This window comes from Cervus canadensis, chromosome 7 (assembly GCF_019320065.1).
Source record: "Cervus canadensis isolate Bull #8, Minnesota chromosome 7, ASM1932006v1, whole genome shotgun sequence".
NCBI classification, from domain to species: domain Eukaryota; kingdom Metazoa; phylum Chordata; class Mammalia; order Artiodactyla; family Cervidae; genus Cervus; species Cervus canadensis.
The window spans coordinates 41,836,720-41,857,383 of record NC_057392.1 but is presented as its reverse complement, the minus strand read 5'-3'; positions in this window follow the sequence as shown (position 1 = coordinate 41,857,383).

Below are 20,664 nucleotides of genomic sequence, written 5' to 3'. Positions count from 1 at the left end.
AAGGTAACAGTTTGGGGTTGAATTCTGTGACCCCCATATGTTGAAGTCCTAACCCCCAGTATCTTAGAATGTAAACTTATTTGGAGATAGGGTCTTTATGTGTGTGTATGCATGCTCAGTGACTGTCAAGTCCAATTCTTTGCAGCCCTATGGACTATAGCCTGTCAGGCTCTGCTGTCCATGGAATTTTCCAGTCGAGAATACTGGAGTGGGTTGCCATTTCCTACTTCTGAACCTTCCCAACCCAGGGATCAAACCTGCCTCTCTTGTATCTCCTCCATTGGCAGGCTGATTCTTTACAACTTCAACCACCTGGGAAGCCCCAGGGTCTTTCTTGCTACTGCTGCTAGGTCACTTCAGTCGTGTCCGACACTGTGCGACCCCATCCCTGGGATTCTCCAGGCAAGAACACTGGAGTGGGTTGCCATTTCCTTCTCCAATGCATAAAAGTGAAAAGTGAAAGTGAAGTCGCTCAGTCATGTCTGACTCTTCGCGACCCCATGGGCTGCAGCCTACCAGGCTCCTCCGTCCATGGGATTTTCCAGGCAAGAGTACTGGAGTGGGGTGCCATTGCCTTCTCCGGATTAAGCAGGTATTGGAGGCTGAAGGGTGAAGGAGGAGCATGGAGGTGACAGAGAATTCAGGAAGCAGCTCCCATCCTAGGGCAAGGGGAAAAGAGAAGAGATCAGGGTTATCAGAATCTAAAGGCTTAGAGGAGTGGCCCTACCAAGCTGGGATCCAGATGTGGGGGCTGCCTGTCAGTGCTGGTGCCTCCAGAGCTCAGGGGATGGACCCACCAAGCTGGACCTCATCTCTGAGGACTCGTGGCCAGTGGCTGGGGCTGGTGTCTCCAACGGGGATACTGTGAGGTTTGATCAGAAGAGTGGGAACCAGAACCCATTGTCATCAACAGGGTGAGCAGTCTTTCCTGAGGTGACACTGACAGGAACAAAAAGCAAAACAATTCCAAGAATCCCCTCCAGCCTTCCAGTCTCCCTTTAGTGTCCCCTATTGTCAGAGTGTCACAGGGACCAGCTACTCAAGGAGAAATATGGCTTGATGACCTCTGTCTTATTCTAAAGATCTAAATGGCTTTCCTTCAGGAGGGCCCTGCTCACCATCACTCCTTCGCCCCATTGCTAGTCATCCTAGGACCTGGCAAAACTTATCTGTACCATCTGGTATACCAGTTCTTTATAAATTCCCTGAAACACATTTGTCATCATATTGCTCCTCTCCTCAAAAACTTTTAGTAACTAACTGTTTTCTCTATAACCCTATTTTCTCCCCACCCTGACCAGGCCCTCAGCCCTAACCATCAATGATTTCACTTATCCCTACTAAATGCCCTTTCTCATTCTCCGTGTTGACAATTCCACACACTCTCCACAGCCCTTCCTCCAGCCTATTTGTCACAAAGAAAATGGGCTATCAGGCCAGAACCCTTCAACTTCTCTTTCCTCTTCCTGTCAACTTACCTACTCACTTTCCTCCTTCCTGCCTGGCTCAGAAGAAGAGCTTTCAGTCCTCCTGTCCCAGACTAGCCTCCTCACCTTCCTGGGCCTCAACCCAATCCTGCCTGCCTCTCCCAGGCCTTGCTCTCTTGTCTGTATTTTTATAATCTTACTCTCTCTAAGAGCTACTTCCTCTTCACCAAGAATATATCCAGGTCTTCCCCCATCTGAAAAAAGGCTTCCCCAAATTCAGCTCCCTTATCATGTTCTCAGCATATGTTCACTTCCTCACTTTTCAGTCACTCTTCCACCCAAGCACTCTGGCATCTGTCACTGTCACTTACTTAAATGCCTTCCATTAAGGTTAGCAATGACCAAATAATCAAATGTATTTTGTGCTGTCTTGTTCAGTCATGTCTAACTCTTTGCAACCCCATGGACTGCAGCATGCCAGGCTTCCCTGTCCTTCACTATCTCCTGGAGTTTGCTCAAACTTATATCCATTGAATAGGTAATGCCATCCAACTATCTCATCTTCTGTTGTCGCTTTCTCCTCCTGCCTTCAGTCTTTCCCAGTATCAGAGTCTTTTCCAATGAGTCAGTTTTTTGTATCAGGTGGACAAAGCATTGGAGCTTCAGCTTCAGCATCAGTCCTTCTGATGAATATCCAGGATTAATTTCTTTTAGGATTGACTGGTTTGATCCCTTGCAGTCCAAGGGACTCTCAGGAGTCTTCTCCAACACCACTATTCGAAAGCATCAATTCTTTGGCATTCAGTCTTCTTTATGGTCCAACTCTCACATTCATACATTGACTACTGAAAAAACCATAGCTTTGACTTGACTGATATTTGCCAGCAAAGTGATGTCTCTGCTTTTTAATATCTAATCTAGGCTTATCATAGCTTTTCTTCCAAGGAGCAAATGTCTTTTAATTTCATGGCTGCAGTCACCATCCTTGGTGATTTCGGAACCCAAGAAAATAAAATCTGTCACTGTCTTACTTGATCTCTCCTGTACTATTTGATCTTTGGTAAAGATTTTATGATGGTTTTTGTCTTGGTTTAAAATTAATACTCAGTCATTACAAACATTTGGGGGAATATGTAAAATAACAAAATATATGTTAAAAAAAAAAAAAAAAAAGATTCTCAGACTTCCCTGGCAGTGCAGTGGTTAAGACTCTGTGCTTCCAAAGTAGGAGGCATGGGTTTGATCCCTGGTTGGGGAACTAAGATCCTGTATATTGTGTATAGCATGGCAAAAATTTTTTAAAATAAAAATCTCTGAACCAGATAATACTTACTATAAAGTTCTGAGGGGGTTACATTCTAAGATACTGGAAGTTCGGGCTTCAACATATGAGTTTTGAGGCAGACACAGTTCAGCCCATAATAGTCTTTGTAGAAAAAGTTTTAAGATCTAAAAGCTTGGCTTTTAGTTATTAAATGCTAATGCTCCAAAAGATTTAGGGCATAAAATCATGTCACACTATTATCATGTCATATTATTAAATTATGAATCCCATATTTCATACTTGGGTTAGATTCCTCTGAATTTCCACTGAGCTCTAAGACACTGACAATTATAGTTCTGGTTACGGAAACAAAAGAGAAATTTGAGACATGTTATTTTTACACTGATATCCCTAGACAGCACTGATGCTTTAAATGTTTATATCTGATTTTTTGTTGTTTTTCTGACTCCTCTGTCACTATCAGCAGTTTTTCTTACTGTTTACAATGTACAACTAGATCTTCCTATCACTTACGAACCTCAGTCTGGCATAGAAACTTGATAACTTGAGTGTCTTTGAATATGTAGCAAAAACAAATAAGCTTTATTGAAGGGTTTAAGGGGCTTGCCTATAAATGAACTCTTTGGTGTATGGCTTCTATGAAACCTGTTTTCATGACTTTTTTTGCTACTTCCTATCCCTAGCTGTGTTTAGATTAAGTTCAGTCCAGGTTTCAGGTGGATGAGAGGTCATTGTACAGCAGAGTTTTGGCAAGAGAAAATCTTTTACCTTTTCACAGAATAAAACCTTGAGCTTGGCAATGGGAACTCTGGGATCTATTTAAATCCCCCAGTTCGGTGAATACTCCACTGGCATAGAGAAAGGATAATATGACCCAGTGTCTTCTCCCCCCCACCCCCACACTTTCTGCTGTCCCTTGTCCAATCTGCGTTTGACCTAGACCTGAAGCTGTCATTGTCTGAAGGTAGATTTGTTACAACATAATGCAAATAGCAAAGAAGTCAGTTCTTAGTTTCAAAATAGGTTTTGCAAGAAAAAAGGGTTTTGTGATCCAAAAGCTTTGCCTTTAGATACCAAAAGCTAATACCTCCCAAAATTCAGGGCATAAAATCATGCCAAATTATATATTATTAAACTGTGACTCCCATGTTTCTAAAAGAGCAATATAGAAAGGCTCTCTTTGTTAGTTCTGGTTATTTTGTAATTAAAGAAAACAACCAAATAAGCTATTTCTGTGTAGGTACTCCAGTAAGAATAAAACACTATGTTTTAAGAGAAACATGGCACAAACAGTAGACTGAGAAGACTTCCAGGGAAGGGTCTAGGATCCAGTCCTCCATCCCACGGTTGCACAAAAGGAAAGAAAGAAAGGCTTGAGAAAGGCCCTTGTGCCCTTCCACAGGCTAAGCCAGGGAAGAAGGTGAACAAAATGCTCAGAACCTGTTGGGGAAATAAGAGCCCAGGGAGTGGAGTGGTATGACTCTACCCCTGCAAGCAGCGGAGCAGTTGCAGGGTCTGGCCCTTGAGAAGGTATGGGCTTAGAGGCCAGAAGTGCCACACAGGGTCCCTGTGCACCGAGGCAGCAGGTCAGGACCCCAAGAGAGCAGGAGGGCCAGGAAGACCAGAGGGTGAGGGAGATCTTTGAAGGTGCCAGGCATGCATCAGTGGTGATGAACCCAGGGTTAGAGCCCATCCTCACCAACTCGCTCCCCCAGGGGAAAAGAAGAAAAACACTGAACCTAGGGAGCAAACTCAGACTCTGCCACCAGGTAGAAGGAAGGCTGAAGAGAGTACTTAAATACAGCATTGAAAAGGAGCAAATGTTACTCCACCTACCCCCTAGCCCACACCTGAGTTTGTGGTCTGAAGATATGTTTCCACTACACATGTGATTTATCCTTTCAAAAGCTGTAAAGTGCAATTGAAAAATATGCTCCCAGTTGATACTTTTATTCCAGGTTGACTTCATTGAGATGCAGAAGCTAGCAGTCTGCAAGGCATACTCACCAGTTAAGCCACTCTTCCCCACCTCAGCTCAGAGGAGAAGGCTCATGCATGCCCCAGAGCATCAGAAACAGCTAGAAATTCAGGAGTTCATTGTAACCCAAGGAGTTTTATTTATTTATTTTTACTTTTTATATTAAATAACTTTTTTAAATTGCAGTGTAATTGCTTTACAATGTTGTGTTAGTTTCTGCTGTACAACAATGTGAATCAGCTATAAGACATGAAGAAGAAATTGGGGGTCATGATAGACATAATTTATCTTCAGATGGTTCAGGAAAAGCTGTATATATCAACTTCTTCTTCATGTATCTCCTGAAAATGAGAACAATTCAGGAGAGAAAATTAGTTTGATCCAAACACCAGATCAGCTCTCCCTGGGTTGTGTGTCCCAGCAGCTGTGGTGAGGGGTCACAAGGCCCAAAGCTCTCTCCAAGGGTCCACCTCCTTCAGTTCTCAGAAAAGAGAATGACTGGGTGGGTACTCAAAATGATTCTGCTGCATCCTCACTGCTTCTTATCCCTTTAAGATTAAGTTTATATGTATATATATATATATATATATATAATATAATATAATATAACATATACCATGTCACAACCCTTGAGACAGTTTATGAATAGTTGAAACCACAAGACTGAAATCCATGAAAGACAAAGGCCTACTTCATTTTACAAATGGCCCAAACCTACCCCTCCTTAATGTCTATAAAATATTCTGCTCTTGACCACTTACAGTGATGGGATTCTGATGTTGGAAAGTTCTGGAATAAAGTAATTGTATGCAGGTTCAGTACCTATGAAAAAATAAAACAGTTAAATAGCTAAATAGTAATTGAGCACTCACTGTATGCTAGGCATTATGCTAAGTGTTTTATATACATTATCCAGTTCCATCCACACAAAAACCCTGCGTGATATTATTATTCACATTTTACAGAAGAAACTATAATGAGCAAAGAGCTTAGATAACTGGTCCAAGCAGCTAGTAAGCTGCAGATCTCTCATATACTTGAATCTGTAGTCTTAACCACTACTCTGTATATAAAAGCATAACTGTGCCCCTGCATGCTTTTAAGGGAGCTATTAATTTTCCCCTCCTTCTATAGAGAAAGAAAACTTGAGCCCATTTTTAATAACAAAGAATGGAAATGGCCCCAATACTAAAACTGGATCTTCTCCGACAAGCCTTATCATTTTAACTGCAGGAAGCTCACCAGGGGACGATGATCACAGAGCAGGTGTTCCTGTCCCATTCAGAACTATCTCTGAACAACCCCAAATACTTCCAGTTCAACTACAAGATCACATGCCAGATAAAGAGAGGTTATCTACCCTTTTCTTAAGAAGGTGATGGTGTTGGAATGAAACCATCCTTTCTAATCAGTCCTGCCTCATGCAACATGTCAATGGGAGTCTCTGAAGTGCTTAGCCAGGTAGCAGGCACTGTGTTCCCCACACTGACTGCATGTTCTGAAGGGCTTTCACAAGAATGTCCTGGGCTGGGGGTGTGCCCATGAAGCCTACTCCTAATTACCCTCATCCTTGCAGAGACCCAAAATGTTGACTCTTGAGTTACATTTAATCCACAGACAAGTTGATAAATACACTATACTCCTTCTCTGAGCCTGATTTGGATGCAGGGGGTGAATGTTGCCTCCCACTGAGTCCATCAGAATGTTTCCACTTACTGTTCAGGACTGGTGTAGGGCTTCTGGGACTCAAATCCTCAGGGGCTACTCTCAACTTCATAGACCCTGCTGGCTGCCTCATCAGAGGAACCCTTGCTTCAGGCCATCCTGAGTTGGTCCTGCCCAGGACACTAGAGTTATATGTCTTAGCAGATCATCACTCTCCTTCCTGACATCCATCTCATAGGAGACGAAATAGTCCCAACATACTGAGCTTTTCCCAATAACTCTATATGACTCAACCACATAGATATGTTTTGAAGCTTTTCTTAAGCCCATCTATGCTTTCTATTTTTGAGGGACTGAAATTTCTGAAACTTCCTTTCTGCAGTGTAAGGTACTATTTCCTGTTATTGACCTAAATTGTACTCTTTCAAGTTTCCTTGGACACTCTTTAGTACAATCTTTTCATTTTAGTTGCCAAATCTCTTTGTAAAGGAAGTATTTACACCATGTTCTCTAGGCTTTTTCAGGCTGCTTGGAAAAGACACAGCCGTATCAGTGAAGGAATTTATTGCAAGGATACATGAGAGTGTCAGACAGGAGGGTTCCTCTCTGTCTTGACCGTAGACTTCCAAGATTGAGGAGCACAGCAATCTTCATAAAGACCTGGAATAACAACTCAACACTGCTTCACTCAGTCTGAGCTCTAGTCACCCACTTTCCCTTTTTCCATCTAGCATTTATTTTTCAAAAGACAATGGATGGGATCAGTTAGTTATGTCCCACCATAACGTCCCCCTTTCTGGTTGGACTCTGTGACTCTTGGTTTAGGTCATATCCAACTGCATTCTTAGCTTTTGACTCAAGGAGAAATCTCTTGTTTCATCATTTACGGCCAGGAGAACAGGATAAACATGTGACATAAAAACCCAATTTGAAAGAAAGGTGGGGTCATGACAGACATTTGAGGCTTCATGGTTTATCTCCCAATTTATATTTAATAAGTTCTGTTTTATAACTTCAAGTTTTCCTTAATGCAGGAAAAGCTACAGACACTGGAAAATTGTGGAGATTAACAAGTTAACATAGCAGATCTGAGACAGCTATCCTTAGAAAGTCCTGACTGCAAGGTTGGTCCATGACTGGCATCAAGAAAGTTGGGTTTCAGGAGGGTTCCCACCATTCCCAGAAACTATGAGAGTGGTCCATTGTGCCTAAATTGTGCAAGCAGTGTGGCTATGCCAAACACTTGCTTTTCTTCTAAAGCTCTGGAATTCTGGTAGGTACTAGGCAGAGTGTGCCTGCATGACCAACTCCAACTAAAAATCCTGGTCACAAGTCTTAATCAGCTTCTCTGATGGGCAGCATCTCACATATGTTGTCTCCATTTGTGGCTGGAAGATTTCCATGCATTATGACTGACTCCAATAGCAACAGACTCCTGGAAGCCTGCATCTGGTTTCCTCTGGTCTTTGCCCCATGTGCCTTTTCTCTTTGCTGCTTTTGCTCTGTATCTTTTCACTATAATATATCATAGCTGTAAACACAACTATGTGCCCAGTCCTGTTAGTCCCCCTAGAGAATTGTGGAACTGGAAGTGATCTTGGGGATCCTAAACACACAGTCAACCTGGTCACAGGTTTCCATTCATATTGCAGTAGCACCATTAAAAAAAATTAGTAAGCCTCTCTGCAAGGAAGAGACATTACATTCCCTTCCACCATATATCCATTACAGCTATTTAAGTCTGTAACTTGAAAGAGCCAGCTTTCTTTGGAAGAAGCCATAAGTGTCTAAAAATTTAATGAGGGCAAAAGAAGAAACATCAAGGGGGCAGACCCAGCTGGAGGGTGCTTCTCTGGCAGGCTCACTCTGAGCTGTATTCAGCAAGTTAATGGTGACATTTCTATTTCATGAAAAGCCAGTAAAAATGAACATTTTCTGCCACTTTTGCATATCCTAAGTGAACCAAATTCTTCTATTGCATGACCTTCATGTGCAGGTCAGTTCCTTTAACCAGCTGCATTTATTCACTTCCATTTTTAGGTTTTGCTGGTACATTAAAAATAATACCTAAGCCCTGCCATTGCTCAAAAGTGCCTGATTTGCTCCTAGGGAGTAGCCCAGACTCTGGAAGAATCTGTCTGTGAGGTTTTATGATAAATATCAGTGATTATGCTGATAACAGAGTGTTCCACCAATACTAGGCAGGGAAGGCATTGCTTTTCAGCTGGGGAAAAAAATCATAATCTGCTTTCTACAAAGCCCACAACTGGTGCGTTAACATCCTGCTTCTTCTCCTGAGGGTAGGAGTTAGGAGAGATGACGAGAGAAAAAAAAAGAGGAAGGGAGGTTAAAAGGGGGAACAGAGAGGGAAATGAAGTTGCCAGAAAATGAGAAAGGGCTCTCTTCAGCCTTGAGCTCTGGCCATGAAAATCCCTATCCCCAGGGGTCCTCTCAGGAGAGGCCCAGCCCATCCATAACCTGGCATCCATGCGACTGCCAGTTAACTTCATGGCACCACTGAGGTCACCCTCTCATCCAGCCTAGACCAGTCCCATTCTGACTGGAACCTATAGGGGGGTGGGACCAACATTTCGATCAAACATGCAGCTTTTCTGATCTCCACATAAATTCCAAAGGCAGTTCTTTACACTTACATCTGGATTCAAAGTGAAGAAAGTGAAAGTGATTGTCATTCAGTCGTATCTGACTCTTTGAGACCTCATGGACCATAGCCTGCCAGTCTCCTTTGTCCATGGGATTCTCCAGGCAAGAATACTGGAGTGGGTACCATTCCCTTCTCCAGGGGATCTTCCCAACCCAGGGATCGAACTCAGGTCTCCTGCATTGTAGGCGAATTCTTTACCTTCTGAACCACCAGGGCAGCCCGTACATCTGGACTAGAGGAAGGAATATCCAATAGCCCATGTCCCAGGGACAAGTCTGTTGTTCCTCTGCCCATAACCCTACACAGCCTCATGGTGTCCCAAGCTAGGAAAGAATCCAGGAGTCTGGCCAAAAGCCTTGTTATGGATACTTGTTGTTTCAGCCCACCTCATGTCTTTTCTTAGGAAAAACCTCTAGCCCCATGTGGTTTAGGAAGCTGTTAATCAGCATGTGATGCCTGCTACAGGGATGGTATCACAACCAAAATACAGCCCAGAAAAGGATCACCCAGTTGACAAAATGCTTTTTCCAAACACATGGTGATGGGGGTGGGGTGCAGAACATTATACAAACAGAACCAATCAGAAACCTTCCCTGGGTTGGATGTAGGGACCTTGGGAAAATATCAGTAAACACTCCCTTCTTGTTGCAGTACCAAAGCTGAGAGGATGCAATCTGGGCACTTGCACCAGCCATCTATTCAGCCAAATGGAGAAACTGAAACTATAGATTAAGCAGAGAGTCTTCCCAGGTGGCGCTAATGGTAAAGAACCCTCCTGACAATGCAGGAGACATAAGGGATGTGGGTTAGATCCCTGGGTCAGGAAGATCCCCTGGAGGAGGGCATGGCAACCCACTCCAGTATTCTTGTCTGGAGGATCCCATGGACAGAGGGGCCTGGCAGGCTGCGATCCATGGGGTCACAAAGAGTAGGACACGACTGAAGTGACTCAGCATGTGCACTGATGAGAGAGAGAGAAAGAGCAAGTACTTCTAGGATTGAATATTGTATTCATTTCCTGGGGTACCGTAAAATATTACCACAACCTTGGTGGCTTACAACAACAGGAATTTATTATCTCCTCATTCTGGAGACCAGAAGACTGAAATCAAGCTGTGGGCAGGGCAGTGCTCCCTCTGCAGACTCTGGGGAAGACTCTGTCCTTTGCCTCATTCAGCTTCTGGGGACGGCCAGTACCATTCCCCCTACTTCCATCTTCATAACACCTTCTCTCTGTGTCTCCTCTCCTCCTTTGTCTGTATAGAATATCCATTTGCCTCTCTCTTATAAGAATGTCTGTGATCCAGGATAAACTCCTCCTCTCAAGATCTTCAGATTAATCACATCTTTGACATATAAGTAATATTTACTCTTTTGCATTAAAAGGTAACATTTGCAGGTTCCAGAGATTAGGAAGTAAGTATATCTTGATGGGAGTTGGGGGAGAATTCCTTTTTTTTTTTTTTTGCCTACATATGTCTCATTCAAGTCCCCAAGACCTTATTTCTTGCAGCTCTTCTTTCAACACCACATATCATCACCAGTCAATGAGTTCCTTCCTGGCTTCCCTGGTGGCTCAGATGGTAAAGAATCTGCCTGCAATGCAGGAGACCTGGGTTTTATCCCTGGGTTGGGAGGATCCCCTGAAAAAGGAAATGGCTACCCACTCCAGTATTCTTGCCTAGGAAATCCCATGAACAGGGAAGCCTGATGGGCTATAGTCCACGGGGTCACAAAGAGTCAGACACAACTGAGTAACTAACACTTGGTTTAGGCTGCCATAAGTTGAGTTTAGTCACTTATATTAAAGGTGTCTTAAATAATACACATGTCCATGTCTGCAGCAAGCTTGGGAAATGGAGGAGGTAGCCTGGTACCATAGACAGAACATCTGTTCTTTTGCAAGAGTTTGAGAAAATCATTTCCTTTTCCCAGCTTTGATGTTTCATAACTCTTACAAAGATAAGGCTTAAAGGACTGTTGCATTTGCTTATGCTAGGTATTTTATTGGTTTAAACACTGCATAATTATATTTATGGCTGACGATCAGCTGGGACTTTCTGCAATTGTGATAAAAAAAACTCAACATAAGACGCTTGAGCAAAACCAAGCAGACAACAAAGCTAAAAAGTCTGGGGCTAATCAGGTACCTCTCAACTTGAGGCTCTGATGATATTGGGCTCCATCTCTTGGCTCTGTCTCTTTAAGATTGGCAGCATCTCAAGTCCCAGGAGGTGGCCCCTTGCAGTTTTAAACTGACATGTCTGACCAGTGGAAGAGAAAGTGGATTTCCCTGATGGGTAGAACAAAAATCTTGAAATTGGATCTCATTGGCCCAATTGGTCTGACTCCTGCCAGATGCCTGCTGCTAAACTGTAATCAGAGGAATGAAAGGCAGTGATCATTGCTTTACCTCTAGAGTAGAGTAGAACACAAGGATGAAGAGTGAAAGAAGAGTGGTATTCTAGAGGGAAATGCAACATGGTTACCTGAAGTGGGGTGAAAGCACGCTGGCTACAAAAGGAATAAATGTATACTAAATATTGGAGTATTTCATGATAAAAATTCCTTTATTTATTCAAATGAATAGGCTTGCCAAGTGCATGAGAGATTGTTATCATAAACCATAGTTTTGTGAATATAACATGATAATTTATACTACCAATTTACAGAATTTCCAGAAATTAACTTGGGGAAGATTGTGTGGATCTAGCACCTTTAGTAGAATAGGCATACATATAAATTATATGTTGTTCTGTGTATGTAAATAAACACATAAATATGTACCAAATATTTGCCCAAGTTGCTGATGAAAGCATCTTGTCACAGGTACTCTCAATGATTAAACAAAATGTCACAATGAATTTGATTAATGTCACAATGAATGTGATTAACAGTGTAAATACTATATTCATTTGTAGAAATCTTCTTTTGGCCTAAGTGTGAGATTTAGTTTTCTGTAGCAGTGCTCTTCAAACTTTTTGGTGACATACCTCCACCAATAACAATGAACCAACTAAATATATTATAAAACATACAGGAAATATGAAATAAGAAGACAAGTTAAAGATAATCAACATTCAAAAAACACATCATTTTACTTATCCATGGTCAAAAAACCTTTATGCTCTTCTGGGCAAAATAATGATAATAAATTTAGTGAGAGTGGTGTTTTTATTTTATTTAAAAAATATTTGCTTAATATCTTGTGACAGAGAAAATTGAAAGTCTGATCTTAAGTCCAGTTTATTTTGATATTTGGCTTGATGACTCTGAGAGGTAAAAAAGACAACTTTTTTTTTTTATAGACAGAACTGTGTTTTCCCCAAACTCACATGTTGAACCACCAATGTGGCTGTATTTGGAAATAGGGCTTTTAAGGAGGTAGTTAAGGTTAAAAGTCTTTCCTGGTGGCTCAGATGGTAAAGAATCCACCTGCAATGCAGGAGACCTGGCTTCCATCCCTGGTTGGGGAAGATCCCCTGGAGAAGGAATGGCAACCCACTCCAGTATTCTTGCCTGGAGAATCCCATGAACAGAGGAGCTGGGTGGGCTACAGTCCATGGAGTTGCAAAGAGTCAGACACAACTTAGTGACTTGCACACACACAAGGTTAAAAGAAGTCAGAAGGGTGGAACCCTAATCCAATAGCACTACTGTCTCTAAAAGAAGAGGAGGACACCAGGGATGCAATCACACAGAGAAAAGGTCACGTGAGAACACATCAAGGAGGTGCCCATCTCCCAGCCAAGGAGAGAGACCTCACCAGAAGCCAGTGCTGCCAGCACCTTGATCTCACACTTTCAGCCTCCAGAACTGTGAGAAAATAAATTGCTGTTGGGTAAGCTACCAGTTTGTGGTGTTCTAGATATTCTACTATGGCAGCCCAAGCAGACTAATACACTCCAAACATTCACAGATCCAGATGGCAGATGTGCATCAATGGCCCAGTCACAAGATTGTGCTAAGTCACTCAGTCATGTCCGACTCTTTGTGACCCCATGGACCGCAGTCCATCAGGCTCCTCTGTTCATAGAATTTTCCAGGCAAGAATACTAAAGTGGGTTGCCATTTCCTACTCCAGACAGCACAGCAATCATGCAAAAAATTTTGTCAAAATACAGCTAGTAAATTTCCATCTTCTCCGGAAATCATTTGCTCTTCAAATTAATTGAAAGTTACCTTCTTTAACTTTTTACAAATGCATAAATAAACTACTAAGTCTCTTTGTTGGAAGCTTTTTAAACAGGGTTAGAAAATTTTGTTCAAGTTTTTAAAATGGGCATACATGAGAGTATTTATGGGTGCCACACCATTTTTGTTTGGGACAACAAAATCACCTAACAGTGAAACGCTTCAAAATATCCAATTTCAAAATATTTTTTCCACAGCACATTTATTTCAAAGAGCAATTACTTTCTCACTCATTAGTATCATAAATTTTCCATGTAGTGGTAAATTGTATGTGGGTTCTTTTTTTAATCTGACAGGTAGCATTCTATTTGTTATCACATAAAAAGCCAGCAAATTTGGAACAGCAGTCTTTATATCAGGCGAAGATTTGTGTTTTCAAGTTCAACAACATTTATGGCCTGTGTCTCAAGACAATCTGTAAGCCTCCGTGTGGCACAAAATATTTTTAATCACTTCCCATATCAATACTAGATATTAAAATATCCTGCTCTATGTTAATTTATAAAATTAACCACACTAATGACTTTCTACAGCATGCTATGCAGCTCTGACCTCAGTATCCTTGCTGCAGTAACTTGTTTGTAGCTCATCTGTAATTGCAGGGCACAGGATTCCATCTGTGAGGGTAGTTGTGGAATGTTACCCTGAGTCCTTCTGCTCTGTTTAAAGCAGACCTCCTCCTTGACTTTACTTACACAGTTCTTCCAGAAGATACCGAGTTCATTAAAGAAGTCGTTTGTTATTAAGAATGTATCTTTTCTAGTACTACAGTTTTCTGTGGTTACTCACACACAAAAAGCAGTTCCTTGTTGATTTCACTATTGAAACAATATAGTCAATCTTTAAGAAGAAGAGAAACATTGAGACATCCATATTTTCATCCCTATGTAGTAACTTCGCATGGTGTAAATTGCTTTTAATAGGGAAAAGGAGTAGTCAAGGCTGTATATTGTCACCCTGCTTATTTAACTTATATGCAGAGTACATCATGAGAAACGCTGGGGTGGATGAAGCACAAGCTGGAATCAAGATTGCCAGGAGAAATATCAATAACCTCAGATATGCAGATGACACCACCCTTATGGCAGAAAGTGAAGAAGAACTAAAGAGCCTCTTGATGAAAGTAAAAGAAGAGAGTGAAAAAGTTGGCTTAAAGCTCAACATCCAGAAAACTAAAAATCATGGCATCTGGTCCCATCACTTCATGGCAGATAGATGGAGAAACAGTGGAAACAGTGGCTGACTTTATTTTTTCTGGGCTCCAAAATCACTGCAGATGGTGACTGCAGCCATGAAATTAAAAGACGCTTACTCCTTGGAAGGAAAGCTATGACCAACCTAGATAGCATATTAAAAAGCAGAGACATTACTTTGCCAACAAAGGTCTGTCTAGTCAAGGCTATGGTTTTTGCAGTGGTCATGTATGGATGTGAGAGTTGGACTGTGAAGAAAGCTGAGCACCAAAGAATTGATGCTTTTGAACTGTGGTGTTGGAGAAGACTCTTGAGAGTCCCTTGGACTGCAGGGAGATCCAACCAGTCCATCCTAGAGGAGATCAGTCCTGGGTGTTCATTGGAGGGACTGATGTTGAAGCTGGAACTCCAGTACTTTGGCCACCTGATGTGAAGAGCTGACTCACTGGAAAAGACCCTGATGCTGGGAGGGGTTGGGGGCAGGAGGAGAAGGGGACGACAGAGGATGAGATGGTTGGATGGCATCATCAACTCGATGGAAATGGGTTTGAGTAAACTCCGGGAGTTTGTGATGGACAGGGAGGCCTGGTGTGCTGCGGTTCATGGGATCGTGGAGAGTTGTACATGACTGAGTGACTGAACTGAACTTGCTTTAATACTTGCTTTTCCTGCTAATTTTCAGATGTGTGTATGTATAAAACATATATATATATGATTTTTGTGTTTTTTTGCCAATTCCAATGGTGTATGCTGACCAAAAATGTATTTTAGCTTGTGATCATATTGTTTTCCATGTACTATTTCTACTATTCTTTTTTTTTTCTACTATTCTTAATTAGAGCAGGAAGATAATTGTTTCCCCTCAAGGTATGTCCTTTGCTATTAAGAAACCTAAGAGCGTCTCTAAATATTTAATATCAAATTAAGTGAAATTTTCTAAATTACTGAAATGAATATTGCAAATATCACCCTCCAAAAACAAGTATCTGTCTTAATGTCTTTATGTTCCAGATACATGGTTTCTAAAGTTCTCGGTAATTCCAAGTATTCCTACTGAGTAACTCAAAACATACTAAGGATGAAGATATCACCAATAATAATGAATATGAATCCACATCTCAAATAGTCTTATTGTTATTTTTGACTTTGACTCGTCAGATCTAATTAAGTCATTTGTTTTTACTTTGTTAATGTGGCAGTCAGTGAGCTCTTTTCAGAAGTAGAAAATATGTCAGCTCTACCCTTTTCTTATTAATAGGAAGAAGGTTTATCCTCAATTAACGGATCCATAGCTAAAATGTTTTTAATCTAGTTAAAACTAGATTGTATACTATATAAATCCATGTAAGGGGGCACACCACAGTATATCACAATATATTAAAGGGAGCTAGCTGCATCCATCCCTTTGTGGGGAGAACGCCCACTGTCTCCTCATGCTGCTTGGCAATAGGGTGTAATCCATGACTGTCTGACACAGGGACCAAATATGAGAAACAGAGTCTGTCTACTACTTGCAAAGTTAATTTCTATTTTTAGATTGGAAATGAGTAAAAATAGACATTCCAATATTCTTTTCCCATGCCCTCTGGGAAAAGGGGCACCCCAACTTTGGAGAGTGTGGGTTTCACAGTGTAGGTTGGTGATTCAGTGCTGCAGTGGACATTGTTGACTTGATCCCAGCATTCATTCCTGCCTTTCCTGTCAACATTACCCTGATTTTCTTCTGAGTAGATCCTCATTGGCTTAAACCAATCAGCCCAGTCCAGCCTCCAATCAAAGTGATTGGTGTGGAGATGTCAAGAAACTCAATTTTGGCTTTCTTTTTAAAAAAGTGAATGCTAGGAATTTCCTGGCTGTCCAGTGGTTACAACTCAGTGCTTTTACTGCCATAGTCCAGGTTTGATCTCTGGACAGGGAACTAAGATCCAATAAGGCGGTCCAAAAAAAAAGTGAACCCAAAGAGCCTCTCTCACTCACCTAGGTGGGGGCAGTCCAAGGGCATGATAAGACTGGCACTGCAGCCAGTTTACCACAGGGAGAGCATAGACTGGAGCTCCCAGGGCCACCATGTGGATCCAGGGATGAAAAAAAGATTGCTGAAGGTAAAGGGGAGAGATGGCAAGAAATTAGATCATTGGTGACCTTATTTGAGCTCCAGTTGAAGGCTTTCCTGAAGTCAGATTTACCCCTGGATTTTTTAGCTAGTAGGTGAATAAATTCTATGTAATTGCATAAGCCATTTAGTCAAGTTGGCTTTTCTATCATCTGCAACCAAAAAATTCCTCATGATACAGCTATCAACTCTTTTGGTTTTTTGTTTTGTTATCATTTTTTATTAATTTTTTTTATTTAGTGTTTACGATAGTGTGTCAAGTTAACCATACTTTGTAGCACAGAATTATCATCAGTATCCTGCAAGGTCCTTCCATTGAATGATTCCCCTAGTAGCTCTATTATTACCCCCATTTTATAAAAGGGGAGACTGAGAGCAGAGGTAAGTAACTTGCCCAAGGTCACTGAGTAAGTAACAAAGCCAAGATTTACTACCAACCGTGTTCTTAATCACTACAGTATATCAGAAAGACTACACTACTCACATACTATAATTTGGCATTGTCCAACTCTCTCATTTTTGCCACTACAATGAATATAAAGTAATATTTACTATTTCTTATGTAACTTTGGACAAGTTACTTAAACTCTGTGTCTCAGTTCCCCTACCTATAAAATGGAGGTAATAAGATAATACTGACTTTATAAGGTTGTTGGATAGTTTAAATTGTACCTGTTAATTTGAACATCTTTTCTGTATTTATTGGCCATTTAGGATTCCTTTTTTGAGAAACTTCCTGTTCATACCCTTTGCCCATTTTTCTATTGAGTTTGTTGTCTTTTTCTTATTGATTTTCAGGGGTCACATATTGCAGTTATGTCCATTTTAGATATTGAACATCTTTTCATCTATCACATTTCTGTGGTGCCCTTCATTAACAGTAATCTTTAGTTTTTATATAATCAATTTGATCAGTTGTGCCCCAAATGTGGAAAGAATAAAGACATGAAAAACAATGTTTATGACATCAGCAATTTAAAATCTAGCTGAAGAATCAAAACCAACAACCAAACAAACAAGTGTTAGACACTGTATGTATGAGTGCATGCTCAGTCGCTTCAGTTGTGTCCCGCTCTTTGCAACCCTGCCAGGCTCCTCCGCCCATGGGATTCTCCAGGCAAGAATACTGGAGTAGGCTGCCATGCCCTCCTCCAGGGGATCTTCCTGACCCTGGGATATAACCCTCATCTCTTGAGTCTTCTGCATTGACAGGTGGATACTTTACCACTGTGCCACCTGGGAAGCCCCTATATAATCAACTATTAACCTCAGAAAAGTACCCAAATTTTTCTGAGTTTCAGTTTCCTTACTTGGAAAGTGGAAGCATTGAAAAAATATTTTCCAGTTTGTTGTGGTAATTAAATAAAGTAAGACCTGGTTCTTGTAGTTGGCATCTGGCATATAATAATTGCAATTCATAAGCAAAGCACATCACCAAAATAATAATGGCTACCATTTATGGAGGTCTGCTACCTGCCTGGCACTTACTCTAAGTCACCATATTTAAATTCCACAAGCCTCTGCAAGGCATTATTGCTGCCATTTGTCAGAAATCTAGGTTCAGGGAGCTCAATAATTTGACAAAGTCACACAGCTGGTATAAGGTAGCAACAATACTGAAAACGTGCTAGACACTCTGTCAAGTCTGACTCTTAGTGACCCCATGGTCTGTCCAGGTAATATTGAAAGCCAGGTTCATTTGTCCTTAGACCTCATGTGCTTTCCACTATGTCAATTTTTTGCCAGAAAAGATGCTAGAAAAAGCAATGAAACTTAACTTGGATCCTGAAGAAAAAGAGAAAAGAAAAAGACAAAATTTTAATAGACAAAAGGAGGAAGGCGGAGAGGACGCCCTGCCAGATTCTGAGGGAGTACAGTGCATGTGCCAGGGATGAAAAGTACTGTGAGCTATTAGAGGGCAGAAGGAAAACTTGTCCAACATAGTGCCCTTCAGTCCAAGCGCAGAGACGGGGACAGGGTAACTATTGGGGGGTGGGTGGGGAGGGTGTCTATTCCCTACTTCTACTTCCATAACGAGGAAGCAGGAGTACACTACCTGACCAGTGAGCTTGAAGGAGGAACTGGCCTTGTGTCCTTCTGAAACCTCTCGTTTGGAAAGCAGGCCTGCCCCAGGAAGCATGTATTTTCTGCTTTTCCAGAAGTTGTAAAACTACAGTCAGCTTTTACAAGTAGACTTTCCAACTCTGCTTGTGACTGCTGGTGTTTGTTGTTGTTGTTGTTTAGTCTACTAAGTCGTATCTGACTCTTTGCAACCCCACGGACTGTAGCCCACCAGGTTCCTCTGTCAATGGGATTTCCAGGCAAGAATACTGGAGTGGGTTGCCATTTCCTTCTCCAGGGGAATCTTTCCAACCCAGGGATCGAACCCACATCTCCATTGTGGGATATGTTCAGTTCTGGGCTGAAGTACAAGCCGGTCTTTATCTCTGCAGATCTAAAGCCATGGCTACCATTCCAGTTTTTACCAGGGACAAAGCTGACATTTTGTTTTCCACCAGTCGTGACTCCTGCAGCTATCTCGATGGATTTTGAACTTGCATGGGCTTTGTGGGTGTTATCTGAAGACTCCTAAGACTGCAACAGTATGCATTCAACAAATCATGGTAAAAGAGTGAATATGACAAGTTCAAAGAACAATGAGAAGACAGCCTGATTTGAGTAGAGAACATATAAGTAGCTTTTGTAAGTATTCATGGGATTATCCAGGCAAGAATACTGGAATGGTTGCCATGCCCTCCTCCAGGGGACCTTCTGGACCCAGGGATCGAACCCATGTCTCTTGTGTCTCCTGCATTGGCAGTCAGGTTCTTTACCACTAGCACCATCTGGGAAGCCCTACATAAGTAGCTTGTAAGGTTAGATGGATGACTTACAAGAAAGACTTTTGTTTCTGATGTGGGAAGAGTGCTTAAGTTTCTGAGCAAGGAAACAGCATGAGGGAGACTGTGTTTATGTAGAGATAATATGGCAACGGGCTGCAGTGAAGACCAGGGGAGGAAAACCAGGAGCTGAAGGGCAACCAGAAGTGGTTTCTAGAATTCCTGAGTGAGGGAAGATGAAGGTTTGGTCTAGGGAAGTGGAAATGTGAACTGGAGTGAAAGGATGAAAGGGAGATATCAAAGGAAAACTGCCAGGATATGGTTACAACCGGGGTCCAAGAAGTGGAGATACCTTTTTCAGGCACCACTCTGAAAGACGTAGATGAGCACACCCAGAGCTTGTGGGAAGTGGGTCTCAGCCTTCAGTTCAGTTCAGTTCAGTCCAGTCGCTCAGTCGTGTCCTACTCTTTGTGACCCCATGAACCGCAGCACGCCAGTCCTCCCTGTCCATCACTAACTCCCAGAGTCCACCCGAACCCATGTCCATTGAGTCAGTGATGCCATCCAACCATCTCATCCTCTGTTGTCCCCTTCTCCTCCTGCCCTCAATCTTTCCCAGCATCAGGGTCTTTTCCAATGAGTCAGCTCTTCGCATCAGGTGGCCAAAGTATTGGAGTTTCAGCTTCAGCATCAGTCCTTCCAATGAACACTCAGGTCTCAGCCTTGGGCACCTTAAATCTGTCAAGTGGACTTGTTCTTGGAAACAAGGACCCCGGGCACAGGCTAGGAAAGAAGTTAGGGTTGGGAGCAGTTTGGGGCGTCAACATGGACAGAGGTAGCACACATTTGAAAGCCTCTGGGTAGAAGTTGGTGAAGATGTAAAGCATGAACATGGAGAGGACTTGGGATGGCAGGGATGGGAACAGGGACACAGATGAAGCTGGGAGGAGAGCAAGGGGACACCGGTCACTCCTGGACTGAAGGGAAGGACAGGATGAGGCTGCTGGCAAAAGTTGGAATCAGGATCTTGTCAGCAGAGGAGGATGGCTTCCACCTCCCTTCCCCCTGTCCCGGCCCCCCAGGAAATCCACAGCTGGACCCAAAGCAGCTTTCCTCGGGCTGGCCTGTCTCTTCTGGACCCTGAGTCCCCTTCCTCGTGCTCTGGCGACAGTGACGCCCCGGACCACGGGCTGCAGGGGTCCCTCTATCAGCGGTAGGGGGCGACTTCAGCTCCCCAGGCCGCAGGGTTTTTTCCCCCCAGGTTCCTGCCGCCGGTCAGAGCCGGGGCCCTCCCCAGCACCGCC